Consider the following 16,712-nt stretch of genomic DNA (forward strand, 5'->3'; position numbering starts at 1 on the left):
CGGAGCGCAGGAGCACTGTATTACAGCACATAATTCCTTTGAGAATCAATCACTTGATAATACCCGTGTTGCAGCAAAAGACACAAACATGATACAAAGAACAAACTGCTTTCTGCAGGTTTGAAGCCACTGCTGCATGCTGGAGACACACAAAGCACTTGATTATCAGCTTTTCTTTTTCAGCAAGGCTGGCAAGAAGTTTGTTTGGCAAAGTTGAGACATGAAACACCAGAGGATAAAAACACAGGAGATACCTACAACATGAGCAGAAAGACTCACTTTTACATATTTGTACAACAAAGGTGGCGCTTTGCTTTTTCTGAAAACTGATGGATGAGTTGGCACCGACTGACAGCTGAGTTCTTTTGATATTTTGTCACTCCGCAGAGATCAGTTTTTTTCTTTGCAGAGCCCAACAACTCACATTGAATTATATGAAAAATTATAGCAACACTCATCTCTAAGAAAATAAAAAGAACGTTTGATCCAACAACAACAGCTCCCAAATAAACGCAGAAAAGGCTTTTGTTTCAAATCCTTGCAGTTCTCCCACTGGACTAGCCACTGTGCAGCAGGGCTTTCAACCATCAGATCAAGTGACCCAACAGTGCTGCGTGATGTCTGCACTGCCCGATGTAATCAAACACTCTGTAGGTAACTGAGATCTATGTACTGTGAGGGGGCATCCACAGAATTTGCCATGTTGTTGTTTTTTTCTTTTGTGCTGAGGGCATACAGGAAAGTGTGCTGAATTAAAAGCAGGCCAATGTTTATGTGAGCATCAACTTTAAGTGAAGGCGTTTTCTGAATAAAATAACATGTTACTAACTAATTGATAAGTATTAAACAATAAATTATTATGACATAGGTAGGTAGAACATGCACAAAATATTAAACAGTATTGATTGTGCTCTGGAGTGATAGTCATATTAAACGAGAAAGGGTTGTTTTTATATAAGCAGAAAATATACACATGGCCAAAAAAAAAGAAAAATAATATGCATATGCACAACACTCAAAGGCTTATAAAATTAATTGTGCTTTATAGCCTTTCAAACCCAAAGAGCACTTAGCGTTGCATCCTATCATACCTTTAAGTGGCCATCATTTCTTTTGCAGCAGCTATGAAGCCTCTTGATTGCCTATGTTTGGGCCCCCAAGCTCCTCTGCATACTAATGTTGCTGTTTGATAGAACTTACAGCCTCCAGATTCCCTCTGCTATTTTAACCTTTCTTCTTCTGCCAAGCAGAGTGCTATTTAATACATAGGCTGAGTGCATGAATGTGTGACTGACAAGAGAGAGGGGTGTATGATTACTGACAATCATGAGTACGTGTGTTGGTGTCATTTGTGTATATCTGTAGTAAGTGTGAGAGCGCATATCCAGGGGTTGGTTTCCCTCTGCAATGCGTCAGGAGCCCACATCCAAGCCAAGCTCCTGGCAGTGCTCAACAAGGCCTGTATGTTCTGCAAAATCGAGCTGAACACATGCCAGGCAGCCATTTGCCTGGGAGCTGGCGTGAATCTGGAGTTAATTCTGAATATTTCTGGTCCATACAAAAGTGCATGAGAGAGAGAGAGAGAGAGAGAGAGAGAGAGTAGGCTGGCAGGGTAGTGCTGTGCTATAAGGAGACACTTCCCTCGCAAACTTTGCTATGCAGAGAAAAATTATTTTCACAAACAGATATATGCCCTGAAACATCAATAGCGCTCTTAACTTGAAGAAAGTTTACAAGTGGTCTGAGAATTTTACACAGTGCCAATGCAGACACATGGATGCAGCAATGTTACTGTCAGCATAATAACATTTGATTATTATTACACGCAAAGTGCACTGGGCAAAATAAAAACCTATAGAACCTGTCTGACCCATAATGTGTTAAGTTTGTTTTATTAGTTATTATTTATCGTATCGTATATAGTATGTTATTTACCCATGAAGCTGCTTAAATGAGCAATGAAACGTCTTTGAGAAAACCCTACAAGTCCAGTTGCCTTGCTTTAACCCTTTGAATTTTATTTAATACATTATTCTGTAATGGCACAGATTATAATTGCTAGCTTGTTTAGCCAGCAAAGATCAGCACGTTTTATTTATGTAACAACAATCACGTAATTAATAGCGGCAGAAAATGATGAAGGTAGTGTTTCCCCGACAATTTGTGGATAAAAGTGATTTACTTGAAGCTTCATCCTATCAAGACCACACACTAATTTGAGGACAACCATCCAAGAGATGTCCCATACATGACTAAATATTTTAACCAAGCTGCATGTTCTTAGAAACCAAAGCACACTGACAGTCAAAAGAATAATTATGAATCACATCATACTACACCAGTGTATGATTTCTCAATAAACACACTAACAAACAGCAAGTAAAAAGTCCACAGAAACAGCCAGCAATCAAAGCCTCCGGCCCTCTGTGGTGAGTGTTTATATATTCACCATTTGCTAATGATAAACAATAATGCCCTCACAGACACACACATTCAGCACATCTCACTCATCACATCCACACTGAATAAAAACAAGGTTGTCGGCTGTCTGATTTAGGAGGATCAAAGTACAGCTCCATCAGAGAAAGGCGCTGCAGGTGCAGAGGATTTACCACACTGAGGAGGCTGATAAATCCCAAAACCATATTCATAGCAGAGGAGAACAAAATGAGTTCATGTCCTCCAAAGAAGGCTTCCTGCATCCACATTCACAGCAGAGGGGAAATGAATCAGAAAAATCCTCACACTTTAGTCCTAAACTGGGCCTGGTCCTCGTGTTTAAGCCCTACAAGCCAGTCGGCTCACCTCAGGGGGAATCACTCTGAATCATTCATATCTGTCTACATGACACACCTCCAGAATCTTATTATGCAAGTTGATTGAAGATTTTGGGGAGGATGGTGAGTTTCAACCCAGCTTGTAGTTTTCTCAGTCGCTTTGGTGCATTTCTCACATCACTTTTTAGATTTGCACAACCGTTAATGCATTTCTCAAAACAATTAGAGCAAACTGCAAAACCTAGTTGATAACCTACAAAAGCGTGTCACTTGCTTTCTCAAAAGCAAGTATTTATGTCAGTGAAAGTGTCAGTGTCATCAAGATGAAAAGTCCTGACATCACTGTGTATGAACAAGTCAAATGGCTTTGTCATGTTTTCATTATGACATAAGCAAGTGAAAATGTTATAAAACAGCAGAGAGTTGTGTGGAAGCAATTGACGCATGTCCAAAGGCATTTGCAATTTGTTTGGGGAAAAAAAGAGTAACTGCTATGTGTGCACAAATGACTAAATGTGTTGAGGAGGTTGAAACCCTCATTAAGGTATATGAATGTGTGCAGTGGTTCACTGGTCTCCAGCTCCATGACATGCTTTATCACAGAAAAAGCGAGAAAAACATAGTAACACAGTGCATTTTGGACAACGTATTACAGTATACAGTATGCACTGTGAATACACATACACAGAACTGCCATGTAAGTATAAGTAAACAGTTTACAGCACTGAACATTATGCATAGAACATATGATTCACCTGTACATACTGGTGACGCATCTCCTTCACTCCGTCGCTCTTCCGTTCTTCCATAATGCACCAACGCAACTGAGAAACTGGGAAAAAAAAAGGTGAATAGGGTGGAAGGAAGAGACTGGCCAGTCTTGAAGTCCACCCAAGACTGGCCAGTCTCTTCCTTCCACCCTATTCACCTTTTCTCATTCCCATAGAGGAGTTTTTTTCTGCATGGAGGTGGAAGGTTTTTGACCATCAGCCACATGACCAGATGTCACTCCTTGATGCCATGGATGCTGCCTGCAGCGACACTGCAGTTGAAGACTGCCAAACATGGATCCGTAAATGGCTTGAGAGTGATGGAAAGCCACATTGTCCCAGGTGATGACAAAAATCCTCATATTCTCTCCCTCCTAATCCTGCTCTGGAACCAGGTGCTGGCGAAGGTCATTCAAAAAGGCAAGAAGGCGCATGGTATTGTAGGGCCAATCTGACATCAATGATGGATCAGTCCAGTATTTCCAAGTGCTGTACACATTGTGATGTTTGCCCCTCTCGGTCCTGGCACTTCAGCTGTGGCCCTTTTACCTATAACATTCCGTCCTCGCTGATGCCTTTTGGCCAGACATTACTTTGTTTGTCTTTTCATGTGTACGCTCCCAAAAACATCACTCCTGAAGGTCCTCCTTTATGTGTCAATTTCATTGAAGAATCCTCAGCACCTGCCTCTGCAATCCAATCTACAATCAGCTGTGGTTGGCCCAATTTATCCAACATAAATCAGCTGTATGTCAATTATTGAACTGTTTGTTAATTATCAGCTTGTTTTTGAGCTGATGTGTTGTTTTTGCACTGACATTGTTGCAGAAGTAGAGGTTTTATACTGTAGCTAAGGTTTGGGATATTGTTGTTTTTATTGTGGTGTGCTGTGTGCTAACATTTGTAAAAAAGACAACAATGATCCATCATTTTGGTGGTGGGAAAACTTATCTGTTAAGAAAATGTAAGCATTGTAGAAATATGTTTACTGACTGCATATTGTGTGAAAATGACATGAAATGTGTGAATGGTATGGTCACAACAGACAGATGCTGTGCACATTATATTAAGGGTTCTGAAAATGTGGCCCTTGTTTGGACAATTTATCAACTATTCAATCAATGAAGACTTCACCACACAACACACAGACAACAAAATACAAACACATCTCATCAGATTAAAACTGAATGTTTGTGCAGTATTCATAAAGTGAGACATCTCCTCTCATGTATTTGAATTGAAATGTATAGAATTTCTTATCATGTTGCATGCCTGCAAGCACAGATGTCATAAATCTAATTTTGCAGCCAAAACCAACTCTGGTTGCCGTATAGCCACTTCTCCGCAGACGTCTCTTATTCCACACAAGCCTGAAACAACAGGACGCTTGAAAGCAGAGGAGGGAAAGCTGCAGAGGTATGTGAGAAGGAAAAAAAGCCAGCTCTAACTTCTCATGTGTGCTGCTGCCAAAGCAAATGTCTTTGTTGTTGGGAAGAGTTCCCTTGTTTAGGTCTCAGTGATTCCAGCAGAAACTTAATTTATTACCATCAAATATATCATGTAATGAACACTGCAGGAAAAAATAAACACAATCGTAGGGTGAGTGCCAAACAGAAGAACTCCACACTATGAAGGCATGCAACTTATTTCTGCCTGAATGTGCACATCGAGATACACACATCAAGGACACCGCACCAGCTCCTAATGTTCATCAATGTGATTCTTTACACTCAGACTATTTGTTTGCATGTTTGTAAAACTTACAAACAGGAAAAGAAATCAAGAAGGGGAAAACATGTAACCCTGTCACATCTCTCCATCTCTCGGCCTCTCCTCTAAGCCATTTTCAAAAGCTATAGTTGCATGCAGCACTGATGCTGGAGCAGGTCCAGGAAGTGATTAGAGGAGCCACTGAGAGCATTGGGGTGGCTCATGTCCAAGTGTGAATCGTGCTAAAGAGAAAGACAGGATAAACAACAAGCAGGAGAGAGAGAGTCAAACAAAAAGGAGCAGAGGGAAGTGCATGGTTAGGTACAAGAGGCCATGAAAAGAAATGTTTACTGCAGATTATCATCGGAGGTGAAACATTTTGATGCCTCTTTCAGCTTACCAGTGTGTTTTCTAAGATTATTATGCCAGTTGATATGCATGTTTATGTGGCAAAATCAGGCCTGATGGTGGACTATTTGAGGTAAATTGGATATTTTGTGGGATTCTGTTCAAACAGATATTCGGGAGCACAGATGATCTCATGTGAGGATTGGTTAAAAAGCTGACTCAAATATGTCACTGAAAGCTGCTCTGCTTAGAGGAATGTCTTAATACAGAAAGTATTCAGACCCCTTTAAATGTTCACTCTTTGTTATATTGCAGCCATTTGCTAAAATCATTTAAGTTTATTTTGGTCCTCATTAATGTACACACAGCACACCATATTGACAGACAAACACAGATGTATTAAAAAAGAAAAAGTGAAATATCACATGGTCCTAAGCATTCAGAGCCTTTGCTGTGACACTCATATATTGAACTCAGGTGCCCACATTTCCTCTGATCTTCCTTCAGATGGTTCAACACCTTCATTTGAGTCCAGCTGTGTTTGATGATACTGATTGGACTTGATTAGGAAAGACACACACCTGTCTATATAAGACCTTACAGCTCACAGTGCATGTTGGAGCCAATGAGGATCAGGAGGTCAAAGGAACTGAGTGAAGAGCTCAGAGACAGAATTGTGGCACAGATCTGGCCAAGGTTACAAAAACATTTCTGCTGCACTTAAGGTTCCTAAGAGCACAGTGGCCTCCATAATCCTTAAATGGAAGTTGTTTGGGACGACCAGAACCCTTATAGAGCTGGCTGTCCAGCCAAACTGAGCTATCGGGCGAGAAGAGCCTTGGTGAGAGAGGTCAAGAAGAACCCAAAGATCACTGTGGCTGAGCTCCAGAGATGCAGTCGGGAGATGTTTGTGCACATTTGTGCTCACATAGAATTATGTTAGGCTGATATTGGCAGAAATGTGAAAAGGCCCTGTTTGACTTTTAACATATTTTAGTTACACTAATACACATCTACAACCATGTGTTTTCAGACACATCACTCTGAGTTGACTCATATTCCCAAGTTCATCCATTTGAATCTTTACATGATGATGATGCTGTGCTTCACAACATGGCAGGGCTGTGGTACACACATAGAGCTTAGTCCACATCTGTGGTCATGTAAACCTGACCACTGTGTTGTCTGCATCCTCTGAAGGAAGTGGCTCTCAATAGCTGTTGAGCGGGAATTCAGTGGCTAAGTGGCTAAGTACATCCTGCCAAATCAGCAACAGCACAGGAAAGACTGGCTCTCCTGTGCATTAAATATTAAACACCCATCCATCTACATTATTGTCATATGAGGGAAAAATGTGGATAAATTGCAGCAATGGACAAATGATCAGGCAACTAATGTTTGTCCTTCATCCTGTAAAACATGTCACTGCTTTCTAAATAATTACATGATCAGGAAAAGAATCTATTTCAGAACTTTGCTTATGGGATATGTTAAATTATACATCAGGCAGCAAGTGCACTCATCTGGAAATTAACTGAAATAATTTCTGCTCCCCGTAGTATCTGGTTTGTAGGTCTTAATTTTGCGTTAGGTGCATCCGTTTCTCATGAATATCTAATACTATATTAAAACTCTCAACAGTTTTACAACCAACAAACACCATGTGCAGCATTTCAAGCAAATATCCATTAAGAGGTCTGATGTATACTTATCATTGTGCATCATTTATGCCTGCCTACTCAAGAAATTCAGCATCTAAAGGTCATTTACATGACAAAACAAGCATGGGACCAATAAATAAGTCCGAAAATCTTCCTGGAAGAAATGCGGTCAAACATAAAAAGCTGATTAAAATGGCACACATGCATCTTTATACACATAATTTGTGCATCACAAACAGCAGCAATCCATGCAAAAGCACTTAGACTTAATTGGTGAAAGTTCATCCTTTTTACAGTTAATTTAAACAGCAGTGCCAAACTAATTTTTGTGGAAAGCACTTTTACATCTTACATCTTTTATTAAACTGAATTTTATCACTTTACCCCACCACAGCAACGTAGACAGAGAAGAAAAACAGACTAAATAGAATAGAATAGAAATAAATGATACATCAAGTGCTGCGGTTTTATTTAAGCTATTTTTATTTCTCTAATAGGATGTTTAATTGAACCACCAAGCTTTTGATAATCTGCAGCAACACTTATATATAATATACACATATATAATTGAACTAAATCAAATTATTGTCTGGTATTGATTGTTACACTATTTAATAAAAACAATCTAAAACCAATGCCAGAAAAAGAAATCCTGTAAAAACCACAGAATTAAATTGAACTAAATTAAAAATGAGATGGTGAGCTCATGCATGTATTTTAACTGTATATTGTACTTTATTTTAACATGATAAAAACATCTTAATTTATCATCCTGCCCTCTCCAGTGTGTACTAATTTTACATTCAGTAGCCAGACATTTTCTTTTATTTATTGCGGGCTAGATGGCAACCTATCTGTATTTACAGGAAACACATAAATAAGCACAAACACACTGTTTTAATTCAATATTAATGCAACCTGATTGATAGCACAATATACCACCATCTTTATCTTGCAGAATATGACATGTTTTTGCTTTTCGCCTCTGCTGTTCAGTCCAGGATTCACTGATTTCAGCAGCTACTTAAATGAGCTTGGCATTGTTTTGCTATTTGTCTGTAAAATAGGCCATGTATCAAGAGATTTGTGTGTCTGTGATTACACCTGTGTGTGGGTGGATTTGTTCACATGACTATATAGTCCAATTAACTTCAGAGCAGCCTGTAGTCTTGATGTTTTTTTTTTTAATCTTAGGAGTTAGATTAGTTTTATTGTCTCAGCACAGATCCACAGCCTACCAGCTCTGCGTTAGGCTGAATACATCCTAAGAGCACTACAAGGTCATTCTCAGCAGCCCCTCTGAATGTGAGTTGAATAAAACATGCAAAACATCATGAATGTGTGCTCAGCAGCCTGAGCATTAAACACTGAACCTTGTGTTTTTAAAAATTGTTGTTCCTTTCCACAATATTTAGCAGCACATGCACTACACTAAAAAATAAGACTGACCATTTCAAGCTGTGAGGACAAAAGCTACTGTTACATGCTGTAGTAACTCCAGTCCTGTCAAATGTCAGGAAATTACACCAGGAACTAAGCACCATTCACAAGAAATACAGGAAAACAAATAGGACAGATTCACAATGCACTGGGGGGACTTGGCAACTGTATTCTTTGCTCTCGGCTTGTTTTATAGTCTGAATAAACATGATAAGAAAAGGTTCAAAAGAAGATTTTGTGGGGCGATAATTAAAAAAATTTAATGGTTTACTCATGACATCTTACGGATTCATATGACATGTATTCATGAATATCTGTGTTCCATAACAGACTATAGACTGACTTAAATTATGGCCACTATCACTCTGCCTGTGCTGTATGTGGTTTCCTATATATTTACACAGTAGCTGCTGAAACATAATTTATTGTTCTGGTGGTGTTAACACAGCAGACAGGACTATAAAGACACACAGTGGTAGCAGTATAATAGATAGGCTCTACTTGCACAGTCAAACACAATTCAACACAAAGCCTTCAATAAATCTATGGAGCACTCATTTGAGTGCAGTACAGTGCATCCGGAAAGTATTCACAGCCCTTTATTTTTTCCACATTTTGTCATGTTACAGCCCTAATTCCAAATTCTATTAAATTAATATCTTACCCTTAAAATTCTACACACAATACCCTGTTAGGACAATGTTAGAAAACATTTGTTTTGAATTCATTAAAAATAGAAAACTAAAAAAAAATCATGTTTACTGCCGTTGCCAGCCTTTGCTTAATACTTTGTTGATCCACCTTTGGCAGCAATTACAACCTCAAGTCTTTTTAAATATGATGCCACAAGCTTAGCACACCTATCTTTAGGCAGTTTTGCCTATTCTTCTTTGCAGTAATTCTCTTGCTCCATCAGGTTGGATGGGAGACGTCTGTGAACAGCCATTTTCAGGTCTCTCCAGAAATGTTCAATCAGATTCAAGTCTGGACTCTGGCTGGGCCACTCCAGGACATTCACAGAGTGGTTCTGAAGCCAATCCTTTGAAATCTTGGTGTGCTTTAGGTCGTTGTCCTGCTGAAAAATGAACCTTTGCCCCAGTCTGAGGTCATGAGCGCTCTGGAGCAGGTTTTCATCCAGGATAGCTCAGTATATTGCTGAATTCATTTTTCCTTCTATCCTGACTAGTCTGCCAGTTCCTGCTGCTGAAAAACATCCCCATAGCACGATGCTGCCACCACCATACTTCACTGTAGGAATGGTATTGGCATGGTTTCCTCCAAACATGACGCCTGGCATTCACACCAAAGAGTTCAATTTTTGTCTCATCAGACCACAGAATTTTGTTTCTCATGGTCTGAGAGTCATTCAGGTGCCTTTTGGCAAATTCCAGATGGGCTGCTATAGACAATTCCTTTGACTTCATGCTTGGTGTTTGTGCTCTGACATGCACGGTCAACTGTGGGACCTTATATAGACAGGTATGTGCCTTTCCAAATATGTCCAATCAACTGAATTTACCACAGGTGGATTCCAATTAAGCTGTAGAAACACTTCAAGGATGATCAGTGGAAAATAATGCAACTGAGCTCAATTTGAGCTTCATTGCAAAGGCTGTGAATACTTATGTGAATACTTATGTAAATGTGATTTCCTAGTTTTCTATTAGTAATAAATTCAAAAAATTAAAAAAAAAGAATTTTTCCAAATTGTCATAATGGGGTATTGTGTGTAGAATTTTGAGGTAAGAGATTCATTTATTACAATTTGGAATGAGGTTGTAACATGACAAAATGTGTAAAAAGTTAAGAGCTGTGAATACTTTCCGGATGCACTGTAGTTATAGTGCAGGACCCTTTACTCCACAGCTGTAGAAGTACTGTTTAGGAACAAAAATAGCAACATGTTTGTGTGTGTGCAGTCACTTCCTAACCTACAATCAGCCAAAAAATCAGTATGAATATGCAGACCCTTTGATTTTATTCTTTTATGATGTTTTATTTTTTGTTATGTTTATTTGTGTATTTTATGGGATGTGAAGCACTTTGTAACTCACTTTTGAAAAGTGCTATACAAATAACGTTTATTATTATTATTTTCAAAATAAAAATACTTTGTGAATCAGGGCCTGACGTTGTTTTCAATGATGAGTCCATGCTGTAGTATACAGGATCTCCACACATGAAAAGACCACAAAATGCATTTTATTCCCGGGAGGGATATTAGGCAAAAAAAAAACAAAAAAAAAAACACCAGCAAATCTTTCCATTTATGGCTTGTTATACTCACATATGTATAATGATTTATATATTTTACATTTCACGCATTGCAACCACTTGTGCTGATGCGAGGTGCTGCTGGGTCAATTTGTTCTGGCTGAATGAATGAGTAGTTAGAGATGGTATGCGTGGTATGGGTGACTGCACTCTCCACCAGACCTGATGCTCCAACCCTCATCAGGCAGTAATGAGGAAAGGGCAGTGAGAGGTATACAGCATGTCTGCGCTGCTGGTCTGCTCACTATTAATAAAATATACACACAGAGATCCGTCTCAGATCAAAGCCCACTGAGTCCAGTGAGACACTAAATAGTCCTCCTGTTAAAAAAAAAGAAAAGAAAAAAAAATATAAAATTTTTAAAGATGAATTATTTATAAGCAGCTCACCAGGTATAAGACATGTAATTCCTCAGGATATCCAGATCTTGAATAATATGGCAACACTAAAAAATTATTAACTGTATCATCCAATTTGCTTTGTCAAAGACATTTTGTACGGACAGTGACGACTCCTTACTGTCTCACTTACTGCAGGTGTACTTATTAAGGCTACAGTGCTGAACTTTTATCTCCCCTCCACGACAGTGAGTGTTATGTACTGGCTTATACAGCGGCTGTGTCGGTCCCATGTTCAGATGAAGTCAGGCAATACAGTTATACATTTTGTTAACTTCAACGTAACATAATGTTGTGTATGTAGCCTACGGGTTGTTTGTAGGGCATTGTGTCCATTTGTTAATAAATACCATGTGTCCTATCTGTGCAACGTATTGACATGTTGGTGTTGAGCTTTTGGGTAATCACGAAAGACATAACAGTCACCAAAACAAAAACAATGCCAGCCACTAAATGGTAGAATCAGTAATTATATACAAAAAGATTTTCCCCCTCCCTCAAACAGATAAAACACACCCCCAAGACAAAGTCAGAGTGGAGAGATTGAGATGGTTGGAACATTTGCAGAGTGGAGATAGTGGTAAAATGATGTTTGAAATGGAGCCACCAGGCAAAAGGTCAAGAGGGAGGCCAAACAGGAGATATATGGATGTGGTATTAGAGGACATGACACCTGAAGGAAAGAGCCGAGAATAGAAGAAGAAGAGGAAGAAGAAGTGTATGTCATATACAGGTTATACAAGTTTTTACGGTATTAAATAAAAGTGGTCACGATGAAACCTCACAAGTTTCTATCTGGCTCACAGTTCCCTCAAAGGTCAGCACTGTTTCGATGTTCACTGTTCTTTTATCAGTGGAATGAGTTCATTCATTACATTCTGGCTCAACACAAAAACACCTTTTATTTCACACTGATACATTTCATTGTAAATGCTGGTGTGACCTTTTTGGCCTATGATACGTGCTATCAGTCCACGAATTCTATTAAAAAATTTTAGGAATGTGACACATCCAAAAAGAGCATAGGTCAAAGGTCAGCCAAAGATGCCCTGGAAAAAAAGCAAAATGGCACAAAACTGAACCAGGAAGTTGGACAGTAAAGAGCTGTGATGCTTGTTGCTTTCTTCTATAATAGTGAGTAAAGAGGACAAGACTCTCAGATTGCATTGATGCTAATAAGGTAATGTATCCCCGACCACCTGTAGAGGATATTGCCTCTGAAATTTAATGTGGTCTTTCACTAATTAAAATCTGATAACGCAGCATGGTCGTTAATGAAAAGTGTTAAGGGGTTTGTTCTTAATTTGTTTACAGTCACAGACTAATGAACATCATGCCATATACATACTAATTATTTTCTCCAAAGACAAACAGGCAGGGGAAGATCAAACAGTTAAAGATGGTTTGAAGAAATACACTGATGGTTTAAAAGAGGAGTCAAAGAATCATCTATGTTAAGTTGGAAATATGTTTCCCTAACTCAGACACCATCATCAACACATACAATGCAGCTTCCATCCATTCCCAGGAAGTTTCACTCCAGGTCACATGTGCCCAGCAAGAACAATGACCTGTCAACCTGTCCCACCACAGCCCACCTGTAGACTCATAGTCCTTAGCCAGTCATTAGACACAGTCTAAGTAGTAAGTCTAAAGTATGGAGACATTTAGAGCTATTGTTTGTGAGTTAAACATGTCTTTATTTTATTACTTCTGATCTGATCTTAAGACTTAAAGTGCTCAGTCAGTAATGACCTTTAGCAGACTCATATTATTATGGATGTGACAAGCATCACCAGCTTCCTAATGCCACTGCTAACATGGTGACAGTCAGAGCCTCACACAGCTTTTCAGAAACCATTGTGGGACATCACTGACACTTGAAGCTATATACGCTCTCTGGGTCTGCCTTATCTACTGAGTGTTAATATTTGCAGTAACAAATACAACAGTAATCCAGCCAAGAAATTGTTAAAAAGGATATTAATTATTGATTGGTAGCAGTATCGAGTGATTGGTAGCATTATTTTATTGTGCACCTCAATATGATAATATCTACTGGAAATTTAGTTATTTAATCAATATACATTCAGTGGCTTGAAGGCAGATAAAAGTTATAGCCCCCACGTTTCTAAGAAGAACGGTTTATTGCACAGTGTTGACTTTCCAGTACAGCCAAGGTTTAAATCATCTGCACCGTGTCTTTCACAGAGCAGCAGGATTTGTGGGCATGTATGAGAACATCACAGCACATGACAGCCAGAGAGAAGGTCACCTCTGTTTACATTCTGCAGTACTGGAAGTACCAATGAACACAACACACATGGGGATATGGACATGGGAGACAATATTTGATATTCGTCATTATAGCAGGTGGAAGCAGCATCAGGTGTCAGTCATAAGCTGCAGCAGGACTCCATCCTGACAACCAGGTTTACCAGCACCCTAATTAACCTGCAAATCATTGTTTCTGTGTCATAGACACTGATGAGCTGCTTTCAGAGGGTTAAGTGTTAGGTAATTGACCGAGGCTGGAACTGGTTTGCCACTCTGCAATCTAATTAAGTATTCCAACGGCATCGCAGGTGTAAATCAGCCTTTTTATTAGACTGAAGAGCATATAAACCTGCTTGGGCCTCAGCTACAGACAGGCTAATGTCATGCTGGGTAGAAGTATTTTCTTACATTTTGTTGTATTATTATTTTGTAATGTAGACTGCTGAGCAACAACATTTATCATCTGGAAGATCCTCCATAAAAGTGATGATGATAATAGCTGTGATATTAACTGTAATAACACTGATGAAGGCTAGTAATCATTTCCTGACAGTTAGATGATCATTTTGTTGGTGCTGCTGCAGCACCTCACACAGACCCAATTCAATATATATTCAGAGGATTATATATTTTTTTGATTAATGACATTATGGAAATATTGGCTGAGTATTCAATTCATTTTCATGTGAAATATGTCCCTGTGGGACAACTGTTGTATATTTTATCTATAAAAAGTTAATTACAATGCAACACATGCTCCTTAGCTTTGATCAGACTTTTCATGTGTATATGAGTAGTGAATGTGTTAGGTCTCTGCAAAGTCTCGTCGGTTTCATGTATGTGCAGTCAAAGACTCTCTCATAGTTTTTGATCAATTCATAGGATTCACAAACTAAAACCCTAAAAAGATTTTACTAGATAGTCCAGCTGGCTCAACAAAAATGACACCTATTATCATGAGCTGAAAGTATTTGGATGCCATGCAAAGACCAAGATGAAATCAATGACAATGTATACCTTAATGATTTGCCCCAGCATAGTGTACAGACTCAGTATATCGCTTCTTCTTCTACAGAAAAAAAAACAAAATGAGGTCCCATTCATTATGACATCAAACTGCTAAGAATTGAAAGAAGCAATCAATACAGGTATTCAATATTTCTGATACAGGGAAAAAAAGTCTCTTGATCCGTGGGGTGTATAACCGTGAACAGCCTTGTCAGAGCTTTTATTGGGTCTAAACAGGGATGTGCTCGCAGCAGCTGTATGATGTTTACCTTGAAATCAATCCCATTTGCATCTGCATGATGTAACATCAGAGCAACCACCATTATTATATAAATAATATATATCAGCCAGGGCGACTGTGTGGAGTTTGCATGTTCTCCCTGTGCCTGCGTGGATTTTCTCCGAGTGCTCTGGCTTGTTAGAGTGTGAGTGTGAATGGTTGTTTGTCACTGATGACCATCACAGCGCCTCTCACCCATAGATAGCTGGGATAGGCTTCAGCCCCCCGTGACCCTGCACTGCAAGATAGATGGATAATGGTTGGATGGATATATATCAGCAACTGATTACATTTACTCACTTTTATCTCTACAATTAAAACCAGTAGCAGCCTGGCAGAGTGTCAGTCCAATGCTTAGGTTCAGAAAGAAATTTCTATGGTGTCGCTACAAAGATTTGTATATTCATGGTCCCCAGGGGAGGAAGCCACATCAACAACAGTTTAAATGATACTTTGAGTAATTGCCAGTATGTCAAACTTCAAACACAGGCTGCCAAACAAGAACACAGAGCTCAAAACAAAATAGCATTATGAATGTGCTTAGAAATTCAATGTTCACCACTGAATTCACCAATTTTTAACTGGGACGTAAAAGTTCATAAATATATAATAAAGTGTGAGAAGCCCTCAGGTTGAGGTGCATTAATTTACTTAAAGTTAATACAATATTTTTGTTTTAAGCGGATTTGCTGAAGGTCAGCTAAGGATTTTTTTTTTTTAAAGAACCTCCAGTTTGCCTGAGGAACAACACGGGTGAGCAGAGGACAAAACACTGAACCTGATTACCAGGACACCTGGAGGTAAGCTTATCACAGCCTCACGATGTCATTGTGAGGGGAAACATTACATCCTTTCACCTAACTTGCCCCACGTTATTTAAAAAAAAAGACTGACAACTGACAGTTCTTGTGTCCCGTTGACGGTGGAAGGATTAAAGAGTGTGAGAAGATGAGAAGTGAATCAGAGATGGGAAACAGGTTCATGCAGTGGGGCAGATTACTTGCTTCTATGGTGTTCACACAGATTTCATAAAGCTAATATCAAAGCAACAGCTGGAGGAAAAGGCCAGGCAGAGACGAGGACAGCAGCAGAAAAGGGAATGAGAAATGCAAACTCCGTAAAAAGAGGAGGAGCATGGAAGTGTGTGTGTTTTCATGTATATATTCATACAGAGCTCAGCAACTGCTCTCCCTCCCTCCCGGCCGCCCGCTGCTTCTTTAACTTTGAAGGAAATTTTCTTGTGAAACTCTTCTAGACTGACTAAAACCTTGGGATGAATTCAGAAGCCCTCTGATTGAGAACATCTTAAAAAATGCAAACCCCATCAAAGAGCTGCGCTCTGAATCCATATGAAGATGCAGCTGGCTTTCACTGAAACTTTTCTTTTTCCCTCTGAACAGCTCCTTCCTCCTCTGGCCTTGCCGTGACCCCTCTGGGGTTTGATTATTAAAAGCTCTTCCTATTCTTAGAGAAAATTCTTTGCTGTAACCATTTCCTTAAACACATCTTTCTCTGAGAGTCGATGGATGTTTTTTATTTAACTGTATGTTCATATTGTCTGTTTATCTTTCTCAGTACTGTAGTGAATAACTCATGCTATGCAACATACTATCTGTGGTAAATTACTCGGTCAGTCTGGACGGTGTCTCAGCAGTTAATCATAAGACAGTTGATTGTGAGGCAGAATTAATTTCCTGTGGATGATAAGCTTCTCTGAACTAAAATGAAAACTGAAAAGTGAAAGTGAAAGAAGGTTTATTTCTATTCT

The sequence above is a fragment of the Parambassis ranga genome, chromosome 19 (genome assembly GCF_900634625.1).
Source record: "Parambassis ranga chromosome 19, fParRan2.1, whole genome shotgun sequence".
NCBI lineage: Eukaryota > Metazoa > Chordata > Actinopteri > Ambassidae > Parambassis > Parambassis ranga.